Genomic DNA, 21,352 nt, shown 5'->3' on the forward strand with positions numbered 1-21,352 from the left:
AAGAAAATAGAGATACGAGAGGAGCACAGCATCTTCACACACTTATCTGAAATTCCCACTATTGCTTTACATAAGTATTTCTATCCCTTTTTATTTTTTATTTATTTATTAATTTTCGAACTCACCATAAACCAATTTAATCTGCCTAACTGAGATTTACAAGGTGACCATAGCTTGCTTCATACCAACAATCTCTGTGGGATCGACCCTTACTCACGTAAGGTATTACTTGGATGACCCAGTACACTTGCTGGTTAAGTTGAACGGAGTTGTGGAAAGAAAAAGCTTCTCTAACAGTGCCTAGAACTCTTGTATCACAATTTCGTCCACCACCGACCGATCGGCAATTTTGGGTGACAAATTTCTAATCTCAACACTTTTGCATTTCATTTTAGGTTTTTTTTGGATTTTTTTATTTTGCATTTTTCCTATTCTTGCATACATATACAAAATAAGCTTAGTCAAAATAATGAAAATTTTCAACATTTCTATCTATAGGACATCTCAATTGATTTGAGTAAAAACTTTTCATAGAACTTGCTTGAATTATATATATTGTGGAACATGAATTTTGAGCTAAGAACACAAGCAAGTGAGATTTGAGCCTAATGGTGTGGTTACATCTTATAACCACTTATTTTCCATTCTTGTGTGCATTATTCTCTTTCTATGATTGTAATCTTTGATTTGTTTGATTCTCTATTTCCATTATTTTGTGTATTCATGCATTTATATGATTGAGACCATCATTTCATTTAGCTTACTTACCCAAAATGCCTCACCTTGTATCTTCCATTGTTAGCCAATTTGCGCCTACGATTAACCCACTTGTTCTTAATTTAGCACATTACAAGCCTAAAGCGGAAAATAATAAATGTCCTTATTTGGATCTTTGATTAGCTTAGGCTAGTGTGTGTGAGCATCATTCAAGAGTGGGAAATCTTCAGACATTGGTGGAATAAAAGAGTAGTTTTGTATTTTCATTGAAATTATTAGGAATTGAGCACATGCTCATGTATTGATCAAATGTAAAACCTTATACATTGATGTTCTTGGATATAGAAAGAAAAAAAATGAGAAAAACAAAAGAAAAAGAAAAGAAAAATAATATGGAAAAAAATATAGAAAAAGAAAGAAACAAAGAAAAAGAAAGAAATAAAAAGGGGACAAAATGCCCCAAAGCAAAGTGTAGCTCAATAAAAAAATCGATGCATAAGTGTTGCGAAATGAAAAGGGATACATGAGTATGTGGAAATGTAAAAAATGGGTAGTTAGGTTAGAGCTTAATTGTATAGGGTGTCATAGGCTAGGTGGGAACTTTAAGCTTATCAAAGATTCAAATTTTAAGCTCACTTGACCAAATATGCATCCTACTTTAACCCTAACCCCATTACAACCAATGAAAAGACCTCATGATATGTGTATGCATGCATGAAATGTATGATGATTGTTAGAAGAAAAACAAATCTTAGAAAGCATGAAATAGAGGAGAATTGAGTGAAGCAACCCTAAACACTCGAGCGAATAGAGTGCAAACACTACCGGTGAGGGTTCAATTGCTCAATTACATGTCTCCACCTATGATTATCTCCTTTCATGCAACTTTGTAAAAATATTTAATAGCTCAATTAAATTGTGGATTAGACTTGCTAGTCCTTTAGCCCTTGTGCATATATGTATTCTTGAGGAATTGATTTATTTTGACCAAGCAATTGCATTCATGTAGATAGTTTCATATAGGTAGATTGAATTTAGTTAGTTTCCATTGAATAAATGTCATACCCTTACTTCATTCTTGGTTTAAGAATGAGGACATGCTTGGTTTAAGTGTGGGGAGGTTGATAAACCCCATTTTTAGGGTTTATCTTATGCTTCATTTAAGGGATTTTATGACCTTTTACCCACGTTTATTCAATGAAATAGCATGGTTTTATAACTTCTCCTTTAATTGTGCTTAAGAGTGAAAATATGCTTTTTAGGTCTTAAAATAGCTAATTTAATTTACCTTTGATTCCATTAGATGCCTTGATATGTTTGTTAAGTGATTTCAGATTTAGGAGGCAAAGATTGGATAAAGGGAATAAAGGAAAAGCATGTAAAAATGGAGAACTCATGAAGAATGAAGGAATCGCAAAAGCTGTCAAGCCGAACTCTTCGCACTTAATCGGTCATAACTTGAGCTACAGAGATCCAAAGGATGCAGTTTCAGTTGGGTTGGAAAGCTAACATCTGGGGCTTCAAAATGATATAAGATTTGCCATAGTTTCTATACGTATGGTGATGTGCACGCGCACTATACGTGCACGCGTCGTTGCTGCCATATGATCCACTTAAAGCAATACGTGGCCAGCGATTTTAGAAGCCTTGTGGGCCCAATCCAACTCATTTCTGATGCTATTTAAGCCAAGAATTGAAGAGGGATGAACATACTAGTTACCATTAGTTTAGTTTAGCTTAGTTTAGTAGTTAGAGTTAGTTTCTAGAGAGAGAAACTCTCACTTCTCTCTAGAATTAGGATTAGGTTTAGATTAGAATTTCAAGATCTATGTTTTGATTCATCTTCTTCTACTTCTATCTTCTCAATTCCTTGTAGTTACATTTATTCTTCTTCTATTCTTTTGTTGTAATCTCTTTTATGTTGTTCTTGTGTTTTGTTGTAGATCTACTTTTATTCCTTCCATTTTCTTTCCATTCAGTTCAAGGTAATTCATAATAAATGTGTTTCTTTTGATTGCTGTTATTAATTCCTTTCAATAATTGTTGTTAGATTTTATTCTTGTTGTAGATTTCATGTGCTTTCCTTCTATGCCTCTTATGTGTTTGATAAAATGCTTCTTCTAGCTTTAGTGTGGATTTTGTTCCTCTTGGCCTAGGTAGAGTAATTAGTGACTCTTGAGTTATCTAATTCCTTTGTTGATTGATAATTAGAAGTTGCTAATTGATTTGAATGCCTCTAAAGCTAGTCTTTCCTTTAGGAGTTGATTAGGACTTGAGGAATCAAATTGATTCATCCACTCGACTTTCCTCCATAGTTAGAGGTTAACTAAGTGGGAGTAATGGACAATTTGTTATTACAATTGAGGAGGATAACTAGGATAGGACTTCTAGTTCTCATATCTTGCCAAGAGCTTTGTTAGTTGTTAGTTTATTTTCTTTGCCATTTATATTTCTTGTCTAAAATCTCAAAAACCCCAAAATAACTCACAACCAATAACAAGACACTTTATTACAATTCCTAGGGAGAACGACCCGAGTTCCAATACTTCGGTTTATATATTTAGGGGTTTATTTTAGTGACAAACAACTTTTTGTATGAAAAGATTATTGTTTGGTTTAAGAACTATACTTGCTACAAGAATTCATTTGTGAAATTCTAAACCATCAAAAATCCGATCATCACTCGTCCTCAAGCAAACATGATCAATGGGGTAGAGGAAGGTGGGATAGGTGGAGCTTCTGTGGGACCTACTGGTCCCGAGAGGCTAGGGAATCCAGATTCTCTACTTCTCTGAATTGGCATTTGAACGCTCAGGGGCTGCTCCCTAGCTGGCGTTCAATGCCAGCAATGCTCCCCTCTTGGGGCGTTGAACGCCTAGTGAGGGCTTCCTCACTGGCGTTTCAACTTTGACACTCTTTCCAGAGAGTTCTATTTTCACTGCTGTGAATTCTGTCTCTTAACTGATGCACATGATCATGACTCTAAAAACTGAACGAAAACAAAAAAATAAATAAGGTTGAGTAATGTTAGGTTCCCTCCCAACAAGAGCTCTTTTAATGTCACTAGCTTGACCTTTAACTTCATATGGAGATGAATATGGGCACATATTTTCGCCCCCTAATAGTGAATTTTCTGCCTGTCCTCTCATGAATGAGCTCTACATGCTCTAGAGATAGGACACGACTCACTGTATGTGGTAACGCTGGCTTCTTAGTGAAGACAACTCCCATGCCAGGTGAGAGGCCTTCAGTAGGAACTTTCTTGTCCCTCCAGCCTTTAGGTACTTTCTTTTTACTACCTTTGTGCTTAGAGCATGTTGATGGCTGTCTAACACCAAACTTAGAATTGATGTCTATGGGCTTCACAGAGCTCTGCACAGAAAGAGAGGGTTGGCACACTAGGAGTTGCACTGTTGTCTCTCTTTTAGCGGGAGAGCTAGGATGAAGCATCTTGAATAAGATGTAGTCCTTCCCTAACTTTAGGGTTAGTTCTCCCTTAGCCACATCAATGATAGCATTGGCTGTGGTTAGGAAAGGTCTTCCAAGGATGACACAGTCATCCTCATCATCTCCTATGTCCAGGACAATGAAGTTTACATGGATGTAGTGTTTTTAAACTTTAACCAAGACATCCTCCACTAAGCTATATGGTTTCTTCATGGTCTTGTCTGCCATCTCTGAAGATATGTATACAGCTTGTACCTCAAGTATGTCCAGCTTCTTCATTACAGAGAGAGGCATGAGGTTAATGCTTGACCCTAGGTCACATAGAGCCTTATTAAAGGTCATAGTGCCTATGGTGCAAGAAATCAGAAAGCGTCCAGGATCTGGAAGCTTCTGAGGTAGCTCTTACTGATCCAAAGCATGGAGTTCTTTGGTAAGCAGTGGAGGTTCTTCCTCCAGAGGCTTTGTACCAAATAGCTTGGCATTTTGCTTCATAAGAGCTCCTAGGTATCGAGCAACTTGCTCTTCCCTAGTGTCTTCATCCTCACTTGAGGATGAGTAGTCATCAGAACTTATGCACTGTAGAAGTCTATTCAAAGGAAACTCACTGGTCTTTATGCTTTTTTTTGTGAGATAGAGGGTTCTTGAGTGGGCTTTAAGCACTCAAGGAGTGTGCTTTCACTGGCGTTCAACGCCAGCTCTGATAGCTTATTGGGCGTTGAACTCCCTTGCTATCCACCATAACTGGCGTTAATCGCCAGTGCCTCTAGCATTTTGGGCGTTGAACGCCCAGCAAGAATGTCTTTGTTGGCGTTCAACGCCAGCTTCCCTGGGCTGGTGGGCATTGAACACCCAGTGAAGACTTCTTCACTAGCGTTCAACACCTTCCCATTCTCCTCTAATTCGGCCTCAACCTCCATGGTTATGGCCTTGCACTCTTCTCTAGGATTAATCTCAGTATTACTGGGAAGAGTTTCAGGAAGGAACTTATGGATCCTCTTGCTCAGTTGACCAACTTGTACCTCCAAATTTCTAATGGAGGACCTTATTTTATTAATGAAAACATGCTCTTTTATGCCCAATTTAGCTTATTTTATTCTATTTACCTTCCATTCGATACATTGATGTTGTTTGTAAGTGATTTCAGATGTATAAGGTAGGAATGGCTTAGAGAGAATGGAAGAGGAGCATGCAAAGAAGAGGAAGCATAAAAAATCAAAGAAGAAGAGCAAAGCAATGTGTGCGTATGAACAGACCTGCGTGCGTACACACAGGCATCAAAGTGGAGCGAGGTGTGCGCATGAGCTGCATCTTGCGCGTCGCGTGACCATCCAGAGCATCGCCTAGTGTGCGTGCGCACAAGCAGAGATTTTGGCCGAGTGTGCGTATGCACACTTCTATGGATACGCACAAGTGCCCGCACATGCTTTCATTAAAATTGAACGTGGCTCGCGATTTTGGTGGATAGGAGGCCCAATTCTGAAGCCAGTAACTCATAATGAAAAGGGAAAACCATTCCATACCATAGAATAACATTAGGATAGTTTTAGGAGTAGTAGTAGGATGCTTTAGTATAGTTTTTCTCTAAGTTTTTCATCATCTCTATTAGGGTTTATAGTAGGGTTTTACATTCAAGTGCCATTTCTATTTTTGAACTTGGATTTTGCTAGCTTCCACTGTAAGTGTCCCTTTATTACTACTCTTTATAGTTATATTTTCTTTACACTCTTTCTTGTAATTAAAGTCATAGTTCATATATATATACCTTTTGCAATTTTGATTCGTTGTTGATAATTTTGGTGATTAATGATTGTTATATGCTTGTTTGAGTTAGTATTGTTGCTTTTGATCATTTGTCTCTCATACTTGCAAGCATTTTCCCATTTTTCCCATGTTTAGTGTTTTTGCCCACCAAGTGTTTGACAAAATGTAAATTTTGATTATGGGCTAATTTTTCATCTCTTAGTTTGGGAAAAGTGAGCAATTGGGTTCCTAGAGTTGAAATGTCCAACATTTAGTGATGATTCTTGGATTGTTAATTGTTTTTGTTCCCACTAATGCTAATTTGTTGCTAAGGTAATTAGCAAGCAAGCTAGGATTTGTACGTTAAGAACATTTATGCTCATTTAACTTACTCTCCGATGCGAGGGTTAATCAAGTGAGATTAATCCATTATAATTCTCATAGTTGTAGTTTCAACAAAGGAAGGACCCTTAGCTCATTCCAAGCCAAGATTCCATTTATGGTTTAAATCATTCACACACATATACATCAATCCTTTTATACGTTAATTGTCTATAGTATATAGCTAGTTCTTTAATTCCTTTATTAGTTCATTTGTTATAATTCTTGAATGTTCTTTTATTTCTTTATATGTTCATCTCTTCATTAAAAACCCTTTGTGCTTCACAACCGGAATTGTACGCTCATTGTTCTCAAGAGTCCTTGGGAGACGACCCGGGAATTGAAAACTCCCGGAATTGAATTGGTTTTGAATAGTGACATCTTTTGAATTCAAAATTTGGTTGTTGGCCAATCGTTGGGTTGGGAACTATACTTGCAACGCCAATTCCATTTTGAGAAAAATTCCTGACCCACTTTGGACACGCACCAAGTTTTTGACGCCGTTGCCGGGGATTTCACATTAAATGCAATGAGTTCTATAATTTTGGTTGTTGTGAATATGTGAATAGTATGAATATTTGATTTTTGTTTGTTGCTTGATATTAATTGATATAATGCGCCTCTATGTAGCTAGTTTTAGTAGTTATTGACAATTAGGTTGTTTTTGTTTATTTGCTTGTTCTTATTTTGCTCTTAGTAATCGTATAGTTTCATTGATTCCTCAGTTGAATGACACGGTCCCTTCCAGACCCGAGCTTAGCCCATTTTGATCCAGAAATGGAAAGAACTTTAACTCATATTAGGTAAGCTCGGCGCCGGCTAGCATTTGTGGATAGTGAATCGGGCTCTCTTGAAGAGCACACCAATTCACCATCACCCTCAAACCGTGATCCTCATTCTTCAAATAACAAGGAATCCTTATATTCTTTTGTGGAGAGTACTGAAGTTTCTTTGAGTGAAGCAGGTGACAGCACTATAGCGGAACCTCCTCGTAGAATCACCTTGAAGGAAGCCAGAGCTCCAGATATAAACTTGCAACCGATACAAATCCGGTATCCAGATTTGGATCCAAATTTTGAGCTTAAGACCGGCACGATAATCTTGCTCCCCAAGAATAATGGGCTACCCAAAGAAGACCCCCTAAAGCACCTAAAAGACTTTCACATCTTGGAGACCCCTCCAATTCACTTTGACAAACTATCATCTATTCTCCTTAGGAGACCATTTTTGAAGATGTCCCGATTCAAGTTGGATGCACATTTTGGAGCTTATTTATTTGAGTCCGATGGAGGAATAGTGAAGTTTACATTAGATGGATCCAAGAAACCTACCCATGAAGTCTACTCCATTTTTGGTTGCGATTTGATTGAAGAGCAAGTGATTGAATCTAGTGAGGAGCAAGAAGAAGACAAGCATGTCAAGGAGTTAGAGATTTTCCTCCTTGGAGAGGCCTCAAGTCATCAATGAAGTCATGCAAGTCCAACTTAGGACTTTAAACCAAAGTGCTCGGTGGGAGACACCCTACTATGGTGACATTATTCTAACTTTCTATTTGTTTATAGCTCTTTGATTTAGTTGCTTTCTTGCGATATGATGATTAGCTTAAGGTTGGTTTGATGTTTTTGAGTTAGATAAGTTGAATTGCTTGTGGATCTTGAATTTATGAATGCTTGTATAATTTGGGTTAATATGTTGATGGACTGAGCTTGGTACCTTAGTTTTTGAAAGAAAAAAATTTTGAAACAGGACATCTGTGCATACGCACGCTGCTGTGTGGGTGCACAAAAATGTAAGTTTCGTGATCTGTGCGTGCGCACAAGCCTCTGCTCCCACACACTCGTTAATGCCTTCTGGTCGCAATGCCAGCACAGCCTGTGCGTAGGCGCTCCCCTATTTTCATTGATCTGTGCGTGCCCACCACTTGCCAGCACAACCCTTTTTGCACCCTCTGTTTTTTGAAAGAAAAGATTTTGATATCAAAATTTGAAATTAAAAGGATAAGATAAGAAATTAAAAAAAAGATTTGAAAATTTTTATTTTGAAAAAGATATGATTTTAAAATTTAAAATTTGAAAAAGATAAGATAAAATTTTTAAATTTTGAAAAAGATCTAATGAGTGATGAGCGGATAATTTATACGCTTTTTGGCATTGTTTTTAGTATATTTTTAGTATGTTTTAGTTAGTTTTTATTATATTTTTATTAGTTTTTAGTTAAAATTCACTTTTCTGGACTTTACTCTATGATTTTGTATGTTTTTCTATGATTTCAGATATTTTCTGGCTGAAATTGAGGGACCTGAGCAAAAATCTAATTCAGAGGCTGAAAAGGACTGCAAATGCTGTTGGATTCTGACCTCCCTGCACTCGAAGAAGATTTTCTGGAGCTACAAAAACCCAATTGGCGCGCTCTTAACCGCGTTGGAAAGTAGACATCCTAGGCTTTCCAGCAATGTATAATAGTTCATACTTTGCCCGAGATTTGATGGCCCAAACCGGCGTTCCAAATCAGCTCAAAACTGCCCGGCGTTAAACGCCGGAACTGGCACAAGAATGGGAGTTAAACGCCCAAACTGGCACAAAGGCTGGCGTTTAACTCCAAGAAAAGTCTTTACACATGAAAGCTTCAATGCTCAGCCCAAGCACACACCATGTGGGCCCAAAAGTAGATTTTTATATCATTTACTCATCTTTGTAAACCAAACTACTAGTTCTCTACAAATAGGACCTTTTACTATTGTATTCTCATCTTGGTAGCTATCTTTGAGTAGTCTTATGCTATCTTAGATCATGGGGCTGGCCTCACGGCCATGCCTAGACCTTGTTCTTATGTATTTTCAACGGTGAAGTTTCTACACACCATAGATTAAAGTGTGGAGCTCTGCTGTACCTCGAGTATTAATGCAATTACTATTGTTCTTCTATTCAATTCAGCTTATTCTTGTTCTAAGATATTCATTCGCACCCAAGAACATGATGAATATGATGATTATGTGACGCTCATCATCATTCTCACTTATGAATGCGTGCCTGACGACCACTCCCGTTCTACAAGCAAACAAGGCTTGAATGTTTATCTCTTGGATTCCTTAATCGGAATCTTCGTGGTATAAGCTAGAATTGATGGTGGCATTCAAGAGAATCTGGAAGGTCTAAACCTTGTCTGTGGTATTCTGAGTAGGATTCAATGATTGAATGACTGTGACGAGCTTCAAACTCCTGAAGGCTGGGCATTAGTGACAGACGCAAAAGAATCACTGGATTCTATTCTAACCTGATTGAGAACCGACAGATGATTAGCCGTGCTGTGACAGAGCGCATTGAACATTTTCACTGAGAGAACGGGACTGTAGCCACTGAGAACGGTGATGCCCAACACACAGCTTGCCATGGAAAGGAGTAAGAAGGATTGGATGAAGACAGAAGGAAAGCAGAGAGACGGAAGGGACAAAGCATCTCCATTCGCTTATCTGAAATTCTCACCAATGAATTACATAAGTATCTCTATCCTTGTTTTATGTTTTATTCATAAATCATCCATAACCATTTGAATCTGCCTGACTGAGATTTACAAGGTGACCATAGCTTAATTCATACCAACAATCTCCGTGGGATCGACCCTTACTCGCGTAAGGTTTATTACTTAGACGACCCAGTGCACTTGCTGGTTAGTTGTGTGAAGTTGTGATAAAGAGTTGAGATTGCAATTGAGCGTACCATGTTGATGGCGCCATTGATGATCACAATTTCGTGCACCAATGAGATTTTGAAAAAGATAAGATTTTTGAAAAATATAGGATCTTTATTTTTGAAAAAAAAAATGATTTTTGAAAACTTGACAACTAAGATATGATAAGATAAAAATTTAAAATTGAAATCTGAATTTTTATTTAATATTTTCGAAAAATTAGTTAAAATTAAGTTAGAAAAGATATTTTTCATTTTTTTAATTTCTTGATGAAAGAGAAAAACACAAAAAAGACACAAGACTTAAAATTTTTAGATCTAGCACCCTTGTTTTTTTGAAAATTTTGGAGGAAAACACCAAGGGATACCAAACTTAAAAATTTTAAGATCAAGACACATACAAGACTCAAGAACACTTTGAAGAAACACAAGAACACAAAGAACAAAATTTAAATACTCAAAGAACTCAAGAACATAAAAGGAACACCAAACTTAAAATTTTTAGAAAACCAAAAATAAATTTTCGAAAAACACAAAGAAATAACAAGAAAACACCAAACTTAAAGATTGAAACAAGATTTAAACAAAGAAAATTATTTTTGAAAATTTTTAGAAAAAAGGACTCAAAGGAACACAATTACCTAATTCATAAGCCAACGCTCTAACCAATTGAACACAAAATAATTTTGACAAGCTTTTTTATTTTTTCAAAAATTAGTGACAAAGAAAATAAAAATCAAATACTCAATAAGAACATAAATAAAAAAACTCAAATAAAATCAAAGATCAAACAAAGAAAAGAAAAATATTTTTGAACAAGTTTTAATGATTTTCGAAAAAAATAAGAAGAAGAAAACGAAAAATTAAAAGGACTCAAACAAAAGAAAAAAATAATAAAAATTCCCTTATCTAGGGAGCAAGACAATCTGGCAGTTTGTCCAAACTCAACAATTCCCAGCAACGGTACTAAAAACTTGGTGCGCGTGTACGCAAAACCTACACTATTTCATACAATAGTAGTACCAGCAAGTACATTGGATCGTCCAAGTAATACCTGAGTGAGTCAGGGTCGATCCCACGAGGATTGTAGCTTGAAGAAAGCTTATAGTTGTCTTGCAGGTCTTAGTCAGGCGAAATCAGAAAGTTGTTGGATTAGAGGAAACTATTCATAATTTGTATTTGTAAAACAAGTGTTTCAATGATAGGAATAGAGTTGAGAGTTGGAGATGTTTTGTCTTTTTGAACTAATTCTGGTACTACTGTCTTCTTTGCTTGTGAATGATCTTCTTCTATGGCAGGCTGTAAGTGATCAAAGCCATTGTCCGTGGTCATTGATCTCCTCTGCTACAGAATGAACACGGCGGTGGCCAATGGCCGTGGATTTCAATTTGACGAAGGGTGAAGCGCATAGCGATCCATTCTCTTGGCGATCCTACTCAAAATGCCACAGACAAGGTCAAATTTTCCAGATTAGAGAACGTTTCTTCTTTGGATTCTAGCCTATACCACAAAGACCCTAATCTCCTCGAATATTGGCTGAACTGGTATCTCGAGAAGTCCACAACGAAGTCGTGGATTAACCGTCTGAGAGATGTATAAACATAGTTATTGGCTCGTGCTTTTCCTTCCGAGTATTCACACGAACCCAAGTAAACGTGGGTGTTTGTCAGACACATTCATCTTAATGTGATGAACAGAGCTAATTGGTTAGATCATCCTATTCACCACGATGAAGATCGGGATATACATCTTAGAGATAGATTAAACACGGATCGAAGAAACAGTAATACTTTTATTAATTCATAGGACTCAGCAGGGCTCCTCCCCTCAACCTAGGAGGTTTAGAAACTTATACTGAAGTAAAAATACATGTAAAACGAAAATTTGGCAAACCTCCCCTGTGAGAGGTGTAAAAGTTATTTAAATACTAGGTTAATGACTAAGGATTACACAGAAAGGGTAAAACAGTCTAGTTAGTGCTAAAATCTACTTCTGGGGCCCACTTGGTGAGTGTTTGGGCTGAGCTTTGATGAAATTCACGTTCATTGAGGTCTCTTGGGTGTGGAATGCCAGCCAGGGGGTCCTCTTTGGACATTTGTACATTGGTCTCTGCACTTTGGGAGCTGGACGCCTTGTAGGGAGCAGGTAGCTGGCATTGGATGCCAGTTTTAAGCCTTCTAATCCGAAGTCAAGTATGGACTATTATATATTGCTGGAAAGTTCTAAAAGTCAGCTTTCCATAGCCATTAAGAGCGCTACATTTGGACTTTGGTAGCTCTCTAAAATCTCTTCCGAGTGCAGGTAGGTCAGATCTGGACAGCATCTACAGTGCTTTCTCTGTATATGAATCAGACTTCTGCTCCAGCAACTCAATTTCAGCCAGAAAATATTTGAAATTGTCCAAAAACACAAAAACTCATAGTAGAATCCAAAAATATAGTTTTAACACTAAAACCTATAAAAAATCAATAAAAACTAAATAAAAATTACTAAAAACTATATGAAAATAATGTCAAAAAGCATATAAAATATTTGCTCATCAATGACACATGCTTTCTTTGTGCATTGATGTTGATTCACCTTGTCTTTAGTGACCAACACTCTATTGATGATTTCTTGCAATTTTTTTTCATTCATACAAGATTAGTGATTTAAGCCTTTTTAACTCAATACTCTTCACTTTTAGTGCTTCATCATCTTTGTTGGGTTAGGTTGAGACTGATTTTTCCTGTTGTAACTAACTTTGCATGTGGTTATTGATGCTTGACATTGATGCTTTAAATTTCACTTTTTACGCCATTTACCTATGTTTCGGCTTCACTTTTGCATCAAGTGTTAGTTGATATGCCTCTATAGTTATATTGCATTCTCACTTACATGTTATAGCTACCATATAGTTGGGAACCCATATCCTTGTCTGGCATTATTTCCTACTTGTATTTTCTTAACTTTGGTGTCTTTGTATCTACACTTAATGTTTTTTCTTTTCCCCTTTTTTTCAATATGGCCACCAAGAAAGGGAAAGAAAAGACTTTTAAGAAGACACCTAGCAAAGCGATGAATCGCAAGTCGGTCGCCAGCTACCACCTACTAAGCGGCCAAAGACGATTGACCACATTGATGAGGCAGAAAAAGAAGTCGCTCCACACAACCCAACAAGATTTTCTAACTGCTACTGTGAGCGAATGCACTCCAAGTTACTGGAGAGAACCCACTACTACAAACGACTATTGTTTGTTCCAGATAACTTATCCCAATTTGTGGTGGACCGCATCAAGAGACATGGATGGAAATTTTTTAATAAAGATGTGAGCAAGGCCAATTTATCTTGGGTGAATGAATTTTACGCTAATTTCTACACACCCACCCTTGACTCAATTTTTGTAGGCAGAAAACAAGTCCCAGTAACTGAAGCCGCTATTCAGCAAGCGCTTGGACTTTCACAAAGACCAATAGGGAGGGATGCCTTTCAACAAGTAGGGTTTGAATGCCGAACATTTGTTTTTGATTGGGATGCCGTCATTGACGCCATTGCACAACTCGGAAGTAACTCGATTTCTGGGGCATGTGAGTATAATCCCAAATGCATCTCGGTGAATGTGCTAACTATGGAAGCTCGAGTGTGGCAGCAGATCATGTCTAATTATGTCGTTCCAAGCACACATGAGTCTACAATCACTACATACATGGTGTCTATGTTTGGTGTATCTTGAAGGAGAAACCTCTGAATCTCCTAAGACTCGTCAAACAAGCTATTGGTCGAGTCCAAATGGTTGGCAACCTTCCATTTTCTGCTTTAGTTACATAATTGCCATTTATAGTGGGGTTTCATATAAGGCTGACGATGAGGAACCACACCTGCCTAAGGCAAGGAGTTTTTCCCGCATGGGAATTGTTCAATCCTCAGGTTGCAACCAAGTGCAATGACAAAAAATTGCATTTCAATCCCACAAGCCCATCAGCATTACCATCAACACCGCCATCAGCAACTCAGCAGCCTATCCACCAGCAGATGATTGAGATCATCCAGAAGATTGACTGGCAAGCCTAGAAGATCGAGCAGTTGCGACGCTATGAATATTTGAAAAAGCTCATCAGCTGTACCAACCCACCATTGGAAGAACCAGACACTCCAGACACCACCTCGAATCATAGCAAAGAAGGCAATTAGGTGGTGGCAACGGAGGCACCCCAATCACACCAGCCTAAGGACACTGGAGTTGGAGATTCAGAGGCCCCTCTTGCTCATCACTAACAGCAAGGAGGATCGTGCAAATCTGTAAGTGTAGCGAGGTCGGTGACCGATTTTTGTGGGTGACAATTCTTTCTCTAACACCTAAACTTGTAAAATTTCTTTTGATAGTTATAATATTTTGCACTTTTTAGTTTTTGGTTAGAACTTGATTATACAAAACTTGTTTTTAGTACTTTTGCATTATAGTTGTTTTTCACATATCTTCGGAGCTTTAATTTGATTCCTAATCCTCTTTCTAAGATGGTTTGTATATATTTCTTTTATCTTTGTTGTGTGATTGGATGTATATGAATTATGTGATTTAGGTAACTCTTTATATGCATGGGATAGCTTGAAATAATTTAGAATGGAGGGAAGAACGTGCAATTTTATTTTCATCCAACCACCTTTGAAAATAATAATAATAATAATAATAATAATAATAATAATAATAATAATAATAATAATAATAATAGTTTAGAGCTAGAGCTCATGAACATAGTGAGATTTGAGCCTAAATATTTGGTTATATCTTTTCAACCAATATCTTGTTTTTGTGTGTATTATTCTCTCTAAGATTGTAATCTTTGACTTGTTTAATTCTATATGTCCATTATTTTATGTATGAATGTATTTATATGATTGAGGCCTTTATTTCATTAGAGCTCACTCACCCAAATGACCTTACCTTTTTATCCACCCTTGTTAACCAATTTTGAGCCAATTTAATATCATTTTATTATTAATTTTAGCACATCATTACGCCCTAAGTGAAAAACAATAAATATCCTTAATTTGGATCTTTGATTAGCTTAGACTAGTGAGAGTGTGCATGATCTAAGTGTGGAAAAATAGGACTTGAAAATATTGGTTGAGAGAATTGGGTATTTTACATTTTTGTTGAAAATTTTTAGAAAATGGGTACATATTCATGCATTAAATGAGAAACCATATGCATTAACCTTTTGTGTATATACTATGTTATTAGAAAAAAGAATAAAAAAGGGGATAAATTACACCAAAATGAAAAATTTGAGAAATAGATTTGCATATGTAATATGAATTAAAAGAACGCATGAGTGTGTAAAAAAGTGAATAATGGGTAATTAGATTTTGCACTAAAGTTAAATAGGTTGTCACAGGTTAGGTAGAAAGTATAAATTAATCAAAGATTTAATTTCAAGTCCACTTAGCCAAATATAATCTTACTTCAACTCTGGCCCCATTACAACCCTTGAAATTTTCTCATGATATTTGTATGCATGCATTGAATATTTATTGATTGTTAGAAGAAGAACAAGTGTTAGAAAGTAATATTAGAAGAGAATTGAAAGAATCAACCCTCAGACATTAGAGAGATTGGAGTGCAAACACTTCCAAAATTCAAATTAGTGGGATTGTGTTGATCACTACACTATTTTGCCCCTATGTGCTTATATATGTTGTTGGAGATTAATTTATTTATAACCAAGTGGATAGAAGTATTTATCATTAAGTATACTAGTTGCATTCATGTAGATAGGTTGCATTCCATAAGTCTACCATTTTTTAGCCTTCTAATGTTTAGCATGAGAAAATGCTAGTATTTAAGTGTGGAGAGGTTGATAAACCACAATTTAATTATTTATTTTGGATTGAAATGAGTGAATTTTGGAAACTCTTTTCACACATATTCACCAAATTGCATGCTTTTATGATTTCTTCCTAAATTACGCTTAAGAGTTAAACATGCCTTTCTAGGTGATGAGCGGATATTTTATACGCTTTTTGGGGGTAATTTCATGTAGATTTTAGCATGTTTTAATTATTTTTTTATAGAATTTTATTAGTTTTCAAGCAAAAATCATATTTCTAGACTTTACTATGAGTTTGTGTGTTTTTCTGTGATTTCAGGTATTTTCTGGCTGAAATTGAGGGAGCTGAGCAAAAATCTGATTTAGGCTGAAAAAGGACTACTGATGCTATTGGATTCTGACCTCCCTGCACTCGGAATAGATTTTTGGGAGCTATAGGAGTCCGATTGGCGTGCTCTCAATTGGGTTGGAAAGTAGACATCTAGGGCTTTCCAGAAATATATAATAGTCTATACTTTGTGTGAAGATAGACGACATAAACTGGCGTTCAATGCCAGTTCCATGTTACAATCTGGCGTTCAGCGCCAGAAACACGTCACGAACCAGAGTTGAACGCCAAAAACACGTTACAACTTGGCCTTCAACTCCAGAAACAGCCCACGCACGTGAGAGGCTTAAGTCTCAGCCCCAGCACACACCAAGTGGGCCCCAGAAGTAGATTTCTGCACTATCCATCTTAGTTTACTCATTTTCTATAAACCCAGCTTACTAGTTTAGTATTTAAACAACTTTTAGAGACTTATTTTGTATCTCATGACATTTGAGTCTCTGAACTCCATTGTTGGGGGTGAAGAGCTCTGCAACGTCTCGATGAATTAATGCAATTATCTCTGTTTTCCATTCAAACACGCTTGTTCTTATCTAAGATGTTCATTCGCGCTTCACCATGAAGAAGGTGATGATCCGTGACACTCATCACCTTCCTCAATCCATGAACGTGTGTCTGACAACCACCTCCATTTTACATTAGATTGAATGAGTATCTCTTAGATTCCTTAATCAGAATCTTCGTAGTATAAGCTAGAATTGATGGCAGCATTCATGAGAATCCAGAAAGTCTAAACCTTGTCTGTGGTATTCTGAGTAGGATTCAAGGATTGAATGGCTGTGATAAGCTTCAAACTCGCGATAACAGACGCAAAAGAATCAATGGATTCTATTCCTACATGATCGAGAACCAACAGATGATTAGCCGTGCTATGACAGAGCATTTGGACCATTTTCACTGAGAGGATGGGAAGTAGCCATTGACAACAGTGACACCCAACATACAGCTTGCCATGGAAGGAACCTTGCATGTGTGAATAGGAGTACAAGAGAAAAGCTGAAATAAAGAGACAAAGCATCTCCAAAACTCCAACATATTCTCCATTATTGCACAATAAGTATTTATTTTATGCCCTTTGACTTTTTACAATTAAAATGAAAGAACCCTATTGGCATCCTGACTAAGATCAACAAGATAACCATAGCTTGCTTCAAGCCAACAATCTCCGTGGGATTCGACCCTTACTCACGTAAGGTATTACTTGGACGACCCAGTACACTTGCTGGTTAGTTGTGCGGATTGCAAAAGTGTGATTGCAATTTCATGCACCAAGTTTTTAGCACCGTTGCCGGGGATTGTTTGAGTTTGAACAACTAAAGGTTTATTTTGTTGCTTAGATTAGGAATAGAGTATTGTTGCTATAGAGTCATTAAATCTGAGTCCTTTATTTTCTCTTCAAAAATTTTCAAAATTATTATTTTTCTTTATCAATTTTCAATTCTTTTTCGTGAGTTTAGTGTTTTGTTCTAAGTTTGGTGTCAATTGCATATTTTATATCTTCCTTTTAATTTTTCAAATTTGTGTTCTTCATTCTTCCTTGATCTTAAAGTTGTTCTTGTTTATTTTTCTTGTTTGATCTTTAGTTTTTCTTGTTCTGCGTCTTTTCTTGTTTTTCTTGTGCTTTTCCAAAGCATTAGTCTTCCAAAAAAAAATATACCTCTTCAAAACAAGTGTTACATTTACAGCTCAATTGGCTAGAGCATTGATTTATGTTCTTGGTAATTGGGTATCTTCTTTTTAAAATCTTTTTCAAAAATAATTTTTCTTTGATTGAATCTTGTGCCAAACTTTAAGTTTGGTGTGTTTATTATTAATCTTTTTATAATTTTCGAAAATTTTATTGAAGTTTTCTAAAAATTTTAAGTTTGGTGTTCTTTCTTTTGTTCTTGTTGTTCTTGTGAATCTTCAAAGTGTTCTTGAGTCTTCTTTGTGTTTTGATCTTAAAATTTTAAGTTTGGTGTTCCTTAGTGTTTTCCCTCCAAAATTTTCAAAAACAAGGAGCATTAGATCTAAAAGTTTTAAGTCTTGTGCCTTTTGTGTGTTTTTCTCTTTCATCATAAAATTTAAAATTCAAAAAAAAATTATCTTTTCTAACTATATTTAAGCTACTTTTTCGAAATTTTTTTATAAAAATTCAGATTTCAATTTCAAAATTTTTTAAATCTTATCCTTTTAAGATTTTAAAAAATATATATATATGTTTTTTTATCTTTTTTGAAAATATCCTAACCACTTTCTCTCTCCTCACTTTTTCGAAAATCTTCATAAAATATTTTCTAATTTTTATTATTTTTAATTTTTTATTTTCTTTTTTTATTTATTTTATTTTATTTTTATTTCGGTTTTTATTTTATTTTATTTTATTCTTTCAAAAATTAATTTTTTTATAATAAATTAAATAAAATAAATCCAAGTCATCTCCCTTTCTCCATCATGGACCTAAGTGAAAATGAACAGTCCAGAAGGACTCTGGGGTCATATGCTAACCCCACTGCTGCTTCATATGGGAGTAGTATATGTATACCCTCCATTGGAGTTAGTAATTTTGAGTTGAATCCTCAGCTCATTATCATGGTGCAGCAAAGTTGTCAGTATTCCGGTCTTCCACAAGAAGAACCTACAGAGTTTCTGGCATAGTTTTTACAAATCGCTGACACAGTACATGATAAAGAAGTAGACCAGGATGTCTACAGATTGTTACTGTTTCCATTTGCTGTAAAAGAACAAGCTAAGAGGTGGTTAAATAACCAACCTAAGGACAACATAAAGACATAGAAACAGCTGTTAGAAAAATTCCTGAATCACTATTTTCCTCCAAAACAGATGACACAGCTAAGGCTGAGCATCCAAGGCTTCAAACAAGGAGATAATGAATCTCTTTATGATGCTTGGGAGAGATACAGAGAGATGCTAAGAAAATGCCCCTCTGAAATGTTTTCAGAGTGGGTGCGGTTAGACATCTTCTACTATGGGCTTACAGAAAGAGCTCAGATTTCTCTAGACCACTCAGCTGGTGGATCTATACACATGAGAAAGACAATAGAAGAAGCTCAAGAGCTCATTGATATAGTTTCCAGAAATCAGCATCTGTACCTAAGCAGTGAATCTTCCATGAAAGAATAGGCTAAAACAGTAACTACTGAACTCAGTCCTGCAGATCAAGCTACTGAATTCAATCACCAATTAGACTTTCTAACAAAATAGTTAGCGAATTTAAGGAGATATTACAAGAAACAAGAATGGCTAATATGAATATGGAAGTACAGTTGAAGCAAACAGAACAGCAACTATCAAAACAAATAACAGAAGAGTGCCAAGCAGTTCAATTAAGTAGTGGAAAAACATTAAATACCTCACTTCAAGATAGCAGGAAACCAAGAAAGGAGCAAACCACCCAAAATCCATCTGAGGATAGTAAGAGCCCAGAAAGGAATAATTCTGGCGCTCAAACACTAGAAAATGGGTGGGAAACTGGTGTTGAACGCCCAACCCATGCTCAGTCCTGGCGTTCAACGCCAGAAACAAGAAAGGAGTTGGCGTTGAACGCTTAAAGGAAGCACAGTTCTGGCATTTAAACGCCAGAAACAGGTAAGGAGTTGGCGTGTAATGCCACTCCAGCTTCCACCCCTGGCATTCAAATGCCAGTGGGGGATCAGACACATACAAGTGCTGATAATAACCCATCTAAAAAGGCGTCCCAACCCACATCTGTAGGCAATAAACCTGCAGCAACTAAAGGTTGAGGAATACAAAGCCAAAATACCTTATCCTCAGAAACGCCGCCAAGCGAAACAGGATAAGCAATTTGCCCGCTTTGCAGACTATCTCAGGAATCTTGAAATAAAGATTCTGTTTGCAGAGGCACTTGAGCAAATACCCTCTTATGCTAAGTTCATGAAAGAGATCTTAAGTCATAAGAAGGATTGGAGGAAAACTGAAAAAGTTTACCTCACTGAAGAATGCAGTGCAGTCATTCTGAAAAGCTTACCTGAGAAGCTTAAAGATCTCGGAAGCTTTATGATACCATGCACATTAGAGGGTACTTGTACCAAGCAAGCTCTATGTGATCTTGGGGCAAGTATCAACCTAATACCTGCATCTACTATCAAAAAGCTTGGGTTGACTAAAGAAGTCAAACCAACCCAGATATGTCTCCAACTTGCTGATGGCTCCATTAAATACCCATCAGGCGTGATTAAAGACATGATTGTCAAGGTTGGGCCATTCGCCTTTCCTACTGACTTTGTGGTGCTGGAAATGGAGGAGCACAAGAGTGCAACTCTCATTCTAGGAAGACCTTTCCTAGCAACTAGCCGAACCCTTATTGACGTCCAAAAAGGGGAACTAACCTTGAGAGTCAATGAGGATGAGTTCAAGTTGAATGTCGTCAAAGCTATGCAGCATCCAGACACCCCAAATGACTGCATGAACATTGATATTATTGACTCTCTGGTAAAAAAGGTCAATATGACTGAGAGTCTCGAATCAGAACTAGAGGACATTTTTAAAGATGTTCAGCCTGATCTGGAGGAATCAGAGAGAATAATAGAACCTCTGAAAATACCTCAGGAAGAGGAAAAACCTCCTAAACCCGAGCTCAAACCATTACCACCATCCCTGAAATATGCATTTCTGGGAGAAGGTGATACCTTCCCTGTGATCATAAGCTCTACCTTAGAGCCACAGGAAGAGGAAGTACTAATTCAAGTGCTAAGGACACACAAGACAGCTCTTGGGTGGTCCATCAGTGATCTTAAGGGCATTAGCCCAGCCAGATGCATGCACAAGATCCTATTAGACGGTGACGCCAAGCCAGTGGTTCAACCACAAAGGCGGCTGAATCCAGCCATGAAGGAGGTGGTGCAGAAGGAGGTCACTAAATTACTAGAGGTTGGGATTATTTATCCTATTTCTGATAGCCCCAAGGTAAGCCCTATCCAAGTCGTCCCTAAGAAGGGTGGCATGACAGTGGTCTATAATGAAAAAATGAACTGGTTCCCACAAGGACAGTTACAGGGTGGCGTATGTGTATTGATTATAGAAGGCTCAATACAGCTACCAGAAAGGATCATTTTCCTTTACCATTCATAGACCAAATGCTAGAAAGACTAGCAGGTCATGAATACTACTGCTTCCTGGATGGATATTTAGGTTATAATCAAATTGCAGTAGATCCCCATGATCA

The sequence above is a fragment of the Arachis hypogaea genome, chromosome 2 (genome assembly GCF_003086295.3).
Source record: "Arachis hypogaea cultivar Tifrunner chromosome 2, arahy.Tifrunner.gnm2.J5K5, whole genome shotgun sequence".
NCBI classification, from domain to species: domain Eukaryota; kingdom Viridiplantae; phylum Streptophyta; class Magnoliopsida; order Fabales; family Fabaceae; genus Arachis; species Arachis hypogaea.